Source organism: Corella eumyota, chromosome 7 (genome assembly GCF_963082875.1).
Source record: "Corella eumyota chromosome 7, kaCorEumy4.1, whole genome shotgun sequence".
In the NCBI taxonomy this organism is placed as follows: domain Eukaryota; kingdom Metazoa; phylum Chordata; class Ascidiacea; order Phlebobranchia; family Corellidae; genus Corella; species Corella eumyota.
In genome coordinates, this window is record NC_137496.1 from 6,825,495 (window position 1) to 6,831,412 (window position 5,918).

Below are 5,918 nucleotides of genomic sequence, written 5' to 3' on the forward strand. Positions count from 1 at the left end.
GGAACTGGAATATACCTGGACCTAAGGTTTAAAACAAATTGTTGGGTAAAAACGTGGCTTGAATTTGTTTTGATGATATGTGTGTTTACATGTAAAAATGATAATACATTTTGCGAACATCCAGAGTAAAAGTTTAGTGAATGGTTTGCCAGTGTCAATAATCAAATAATAACGACACGCTAAATATTACCACCGTTAAAAAGGTTTTCGCGTAATAACTCTTTTTTAAAGTACCACAGAATTGAAATTTTTACGCATTGGTAACTATCAGAAATAACTGTTCAGACTTGTTCGTTTAGTTTTGGTATTCGACATTTACGGAATAATCGCTTGTTTATTAAATTTGTTTTAAAAATTTTGGGTCATCGCGAAAAATCAAAGTTTTAATTTTTTGTACTTCTGCATATTTAGGTGCTTTTTTTACATTATATAAACTCTAATTAATTTTGATTTTAAATGTCATACAATCATTTATTAGTATTTGATATTTATTCAACATATCGAACGTGTAAAATATCATCACCGCTCATTGGCGGCTCGTCTATGAGGCTAAAACCACCAACTTTTTAACACACTTTCTTAAAATTAAATATTAATATTATTTTTAGTAAATAATAAATTTTTTCCAAAGTTTTTGATTTTTGACAATTTTTTTTCGCTAAAATTAATAAAAATATAAAAAAATAGTGCCTATTTTGACAACAAAATGTGCCAAAATTTCGAAAAATTTAGCGTAAACATGTGGGGCTAATCTGAGATTAGCGCCACGGTATGCCAAATTAAAAAAAAACTAAAGACATTGTTGCCGTTAGAATTTGAAATTTTGAAAAAAGGTTGAGAATTTTAGGCGAAAAGTGGGGCTAAAACTACCACAGAGTTCTCAATATTTTGGCAATTTGAATCTTAGTGTATATTTAAATTTAAACTGTAACTTAAATATTAATAAAATAAATAAAACTTAAATTAGATATTTTATTATATTTTAGAATAGTAATAAGGCTTAAAAATATTCTAAATATAACGAATAAAAATTATAATCAGTTGAATCTTCTAGAAAATTCCAGTTAAAACGGTTGGCGCGTAATTGTCAGTAAAGGCACGCTTAAGTCGCGCAGAAATTTTAGACTAGTTTCAGCATTCCTTTTTTATTAACAAAAGTGTATTTAATATTTGATTAAATACTGATAGCCTTTTTGACCAATTTTGATTTAGCTTTGTTAATACGCAGTCAAAAAGTCTGGTCTGCTAATGAACGCAGTCAAAAAGTCTGGTCTGCTAAATGAAGTCAAAAAGTCTGGTCTGCTAATGAAAAAGTGGCCTCAAGACTAAAATCGTTCGCTAATTACACCTAACATTTTCTTGCTCACCATAGAAATTTTAACAATAATTAGAATATGTTGATATTGAGCCCTAAGTGAATTGGCAACTTCTTTAGTTAATCCATAAGGTTGACTCATCTTTATACCAGGATTTATACGAAATGCGTTGTGAATAGTTTGACCGCCAATTGCAAATGCCGACACCAGATTTGGAGCTACCAAAAGCACAGAAAGGTCAACTGGATTTTCAACTATTTTTAAAATAAACGTTGAGTTTCATGTAAAGACAATGAATTGGATGACTTTTTCCGGTTTCAGCACCCCCAGTTATAAATAAATGTAAAAGAGAAGTTGAATTGACACACAATTTTTTTTAAGAACCAAAGGCAAACGAAACTAAAAATTGCCTGTTGATCGAAGTTTGGAGTTCTGATTTTTTTTTTGTCTTTGGAGTTTTTGCCACCAATAAACACTGTAATAACAAAATATTTAAGAAAAATTATACGATTTAATTTTGATTTTTGCGTTTGTATAAATATCTATCAATAGAAAATACTTTAATATAAAGCTTTTTAGTTTGTTGCAAGATCACGTCGTGGATATTAATAATAAAAGCAACTTTCTGTAAACTAAAAATAAAAAAATCAAGTTGTAATTTGCAGTGATAATTTAATTTTGAGGTAAGTTTTTTTTAATTTACAAACGTCTCCGACCTTTCTACAAAAATTACATTGTTTTTTAAATAAAATATTTAAAAGTGCAACTTTTTAAAGTCTTTGTGATTTAATCATGGCATAAAAATATTTATTTTTATTTTATTTTTAAAAACACTTTTACCTTGATATATATGTATTTATAATCGAATTAGATTTTAAACACTAACATCAATTTATTATAATAAATAATAATAAAAAAATTAAAACAAATAAATAAATAAAATGGCGTGACACTATATAAGTTACATTACATCTAATGTAATATCTATAGTAACACTGGCAATATGAGGTAACGCTATAAACGGTATAAACTCATGCTGCCAACACACAACCAGCATCTTATTATTATCGGGCAATTACAACCTATAATATTCCACACTGGCAAATTTAACTCGAGACATTGTCGGGGTTACTGATGTTACTCTATGTTTAGGTCTTTAAGCTTTCTTTCTCACATCAAGAAAAAATAAATGTAAAAAAAAAAATTATTTGGCAACCTTGGCACATTTTTTTTTATGTGCCAATTTTTGGCACATAAAATGTGCCATTTCAATAGGCACATTTTTTGTGCCAATATTTTGGCACATTTTGTTTGGCACATTTTTTGGCACATGTGCCAAACGAACCCGCAAGCCCGTCTCTCTTCTTGCGTCATTCTTTTATAAATATTTATAATAAAAATTAACTTTTACAGGTGACTTCTACATACATTTATAAGTGGTTGTTTTTTAAATAAAAATACTTAAATTGACACAAACCTACATTCTTTAGGGAATAATTAACATTTTTGATTAACCACATTAGTTACAAGTTTTGTTATAAAACCACGTGTGTGAATGACCTAGTATTTCACGTTCATTTTAAAGTGCTATTAGAGGTGAGAACATCATAGGTTTGTTATTAACAAAGTACTTTCATGTTAAATTAGTTTTTTTAGAAAACACGTTCAAAAATGTAAATAACATTATTTAGTAATGCGTTGTTTTGAATAATTTAATATAATTTAAAATTAAATATGATAAATTTAATAGAATTTACCGTATTTTTCTGATTTTTGTATTAAAACAAATAAACTACCTGTGCTTACCGCTAATTAATATAGTAATTTAATAAGACGTTACTTTGGGTTTATTGATAATATAATTACGTTTGGATAGTTAAAAGTTGGTCGACTATGTTGAATTTGTAGGAAAAATATTTGTTTTAAGTTGCATAATTTTAAACTTTAACAAATTTTTGTTCAGATATTTTAAATAAAATAAAATGATTTTTTTAGTGTTGTGAATCGCTGGCCAAGGCGATGTTCTATCGGCTGGTCAACGAAAGTGACGTCACGGAGTCACAAAATCTGTTGTACAGCTTCATAGCTGAAAACCCCCTGCCACAAAATATCGTAATATCCATTTTAAAGGCTTTTATTTTGACCCTTGACCGAAAAGGGATTTTTTTTCGGGAAAGGTTGTTGATTGCAAAACTTCTTGCCGCAATCGGGGCTGGGCTGAGATCACGCATTCACGCATGATGTCACTGGTAAAATGCTTAATAAACGTGTGATAACGATTGGAAAAAATAATCTGTTTTCACCAGTATGTCTTATCGAAGAAAATCTTCCGATTGTTTTATCTCTTAACATGCGCCAGTGTATTCTAATGCATGCAGTGGATGAGTTCTTAAAATTAAACAACATTTGCCAACCTCTTTTCCCAAGGAGCGAATGCCGAGAAGCGAATTATCAACGATGTCGATTTTCGCGTAAAGTTAAAAAATACCCTACTATCTGAGAACTTGGAAGGAGAGTAAACATTTTACAAGGGCTACATTGACAGCGTTAAAGTTGGCGCTAGAGAAAGTAAGCGAAACAAAAGATGTGACGTCATAATTAAAACAAACTGTACAAGAAGACGGTATGTGAAAATATTTGTTTTAAAACCCAAAATCATGAATTTTTAGTCAATTTAAAGGAATTGAAACCCATCTAAGGTGTGTAAAGCTAAAAAACTTATCCCAAAAACAGTTCGTTATATAATTGTAGATTTTATGGTTAAATTATTGAGTTAATTTATAAATCCTAGGCAATAATTCTTAGGTATGTTGTCCTTATTCAATTACACGCCTTCATGAAGCGAATAAATTTTATATCAGATGACTTAAAAGTTGTTACCATAAAACTGGAAGTAGCTGTGGTGGGGTCAATACATGACTAGTTCTCTGACGTACTTCTGACAGTTCTACGTAAGGCAAGGATGAAGGGTTTGAGAATCGACCTTTCTGCTATTAGGTATATTCATAGATTGGAATAATTTTTGAGTTAAAATTTTAGGTTTTTGTCTTTTTGTTGGTTCTTAGTATGAAGTGCTGGTATTAAGGATAAACAAAACTTACATTTCCTAACGTTCCTGCAAATTGTTATATGCAAATTAACCACTTAAAAGCGAATACTTGACAAAGTTGCGTTTTTTGACGTTAATATTGCATGTAAATCTTAGTTTACCCACAATTTTTAAAATACATTTACTATATGTAGTGTTTTTACAATTTGTCTTATGTATACCCAGAACTAGTCTGCGTACTCATATATTAGAGATTACTATTAATTTATTTCGGCTTTTAATGTTTAGACTCTTATTTTAAATATCTTTTGTTTTATATCTTTTAGTTCATGTAGAAAACTCATTTTTTTACAGATTTGAAGATGTTATTCTAATCACCACCGCTGACATAATACGAAACCTTTTAAGTCCAACAACTTCATTTCAAACATGTTGATCCTTTGTCGATGTTAGATGCCAAGGAGAGTTTAAGTATGTTAACTGGGGTTAAAGAATTTTCATTGGCTACTTGTGGTTTTCAGCTGGTTCATTTTAGTGCGGAAGAGGTATGTACATTAAGCCACTACATCGACACGTTATTTAATTTATAATGAATTAATAAAATAGGGCTTCTTATGTTTGTAATGTGGTTTGAGTTCGTTTTTTACAGCTTTTATAGTTTATATAAAAAACCTTGTTTTATATTTTTTTACCAGATTCTTGTGGTTTCCCTGTTTAAATAACCTTAAATTTTATTTTAATAGACTTCTATTTTATGGGAAGAAATTATCAGCAGTTGGCTTAAAATTCGATCTCTGGAATTTAGCGGAATTCGAATGAGTTTTAACAACAACAAATGAATCCATCTGCCAAAAACTCTAAAATCACTTGAACTAGCTGACGAGAGCATTACTGCTGATATTTTAAGTTGGCTTTCAGAGCAAAAAAATAAGAATGAAACGGAGTACAACGGGGATTCAAAGTCCTTTTTCCTCCAGGCTTTGCGTGTCGTTCGCGAGCCATTTCTAGCAAGACAACCTTTGTTATGGGATCTCTTTTTGAATGTGGTCAACAAATTAAAGTATATGTTAAAAACCTTAAGCGTAGACTACTGTAATTTAACTAGCTTCCACACCTTGTACATTATGGAATCGTAAACACCGAAGCAACAGTCAGAATATGCATCCTCATTACGTTGTCTTGCGTTACGGGAGCCCCATGTAACATGGGAAACAACTTTACAACTTTTTCATTTTATTCTAACGACTTCGTCAACGCGACTTTTTAACCTAAATTCAGATAAAAAAACGTACCTAAATTTTCCTAGTTTAACGTACTTTTCTGCAATGGTCCCCAAAGCCTGAGATAATACAAGTTTAGGGATTGCAGAAGTCGAAATTGATCCTTTCTTCTTCACTACAAACTGGACTGAAAACCCTCGCTCGCACTTTGAGAATAAACTTATTAAAGTAGCAACTGATGCCGGAAGATCCCGGATTAATGTGGAGCTTATCTGGGAACCGGAATATAACTGGACTTAAGGTTTAAACCAAATTGTTGGGTAAAAACGTGGC

General features: G+C 30.6%; 1 pseudogene; it reads left to right on the top strand.

The window, feature by feature from the left end:
- Nucleotides 1–4,152: 4,152 nt before the first annotated feature.
- On the top strand, nt 4,153–5,501 carry LOC145760256 (uncharacterized; annotated as a pseudogene).
- Nucleotides 5,502–5,918: the final 417 nt, after the last annotated feature.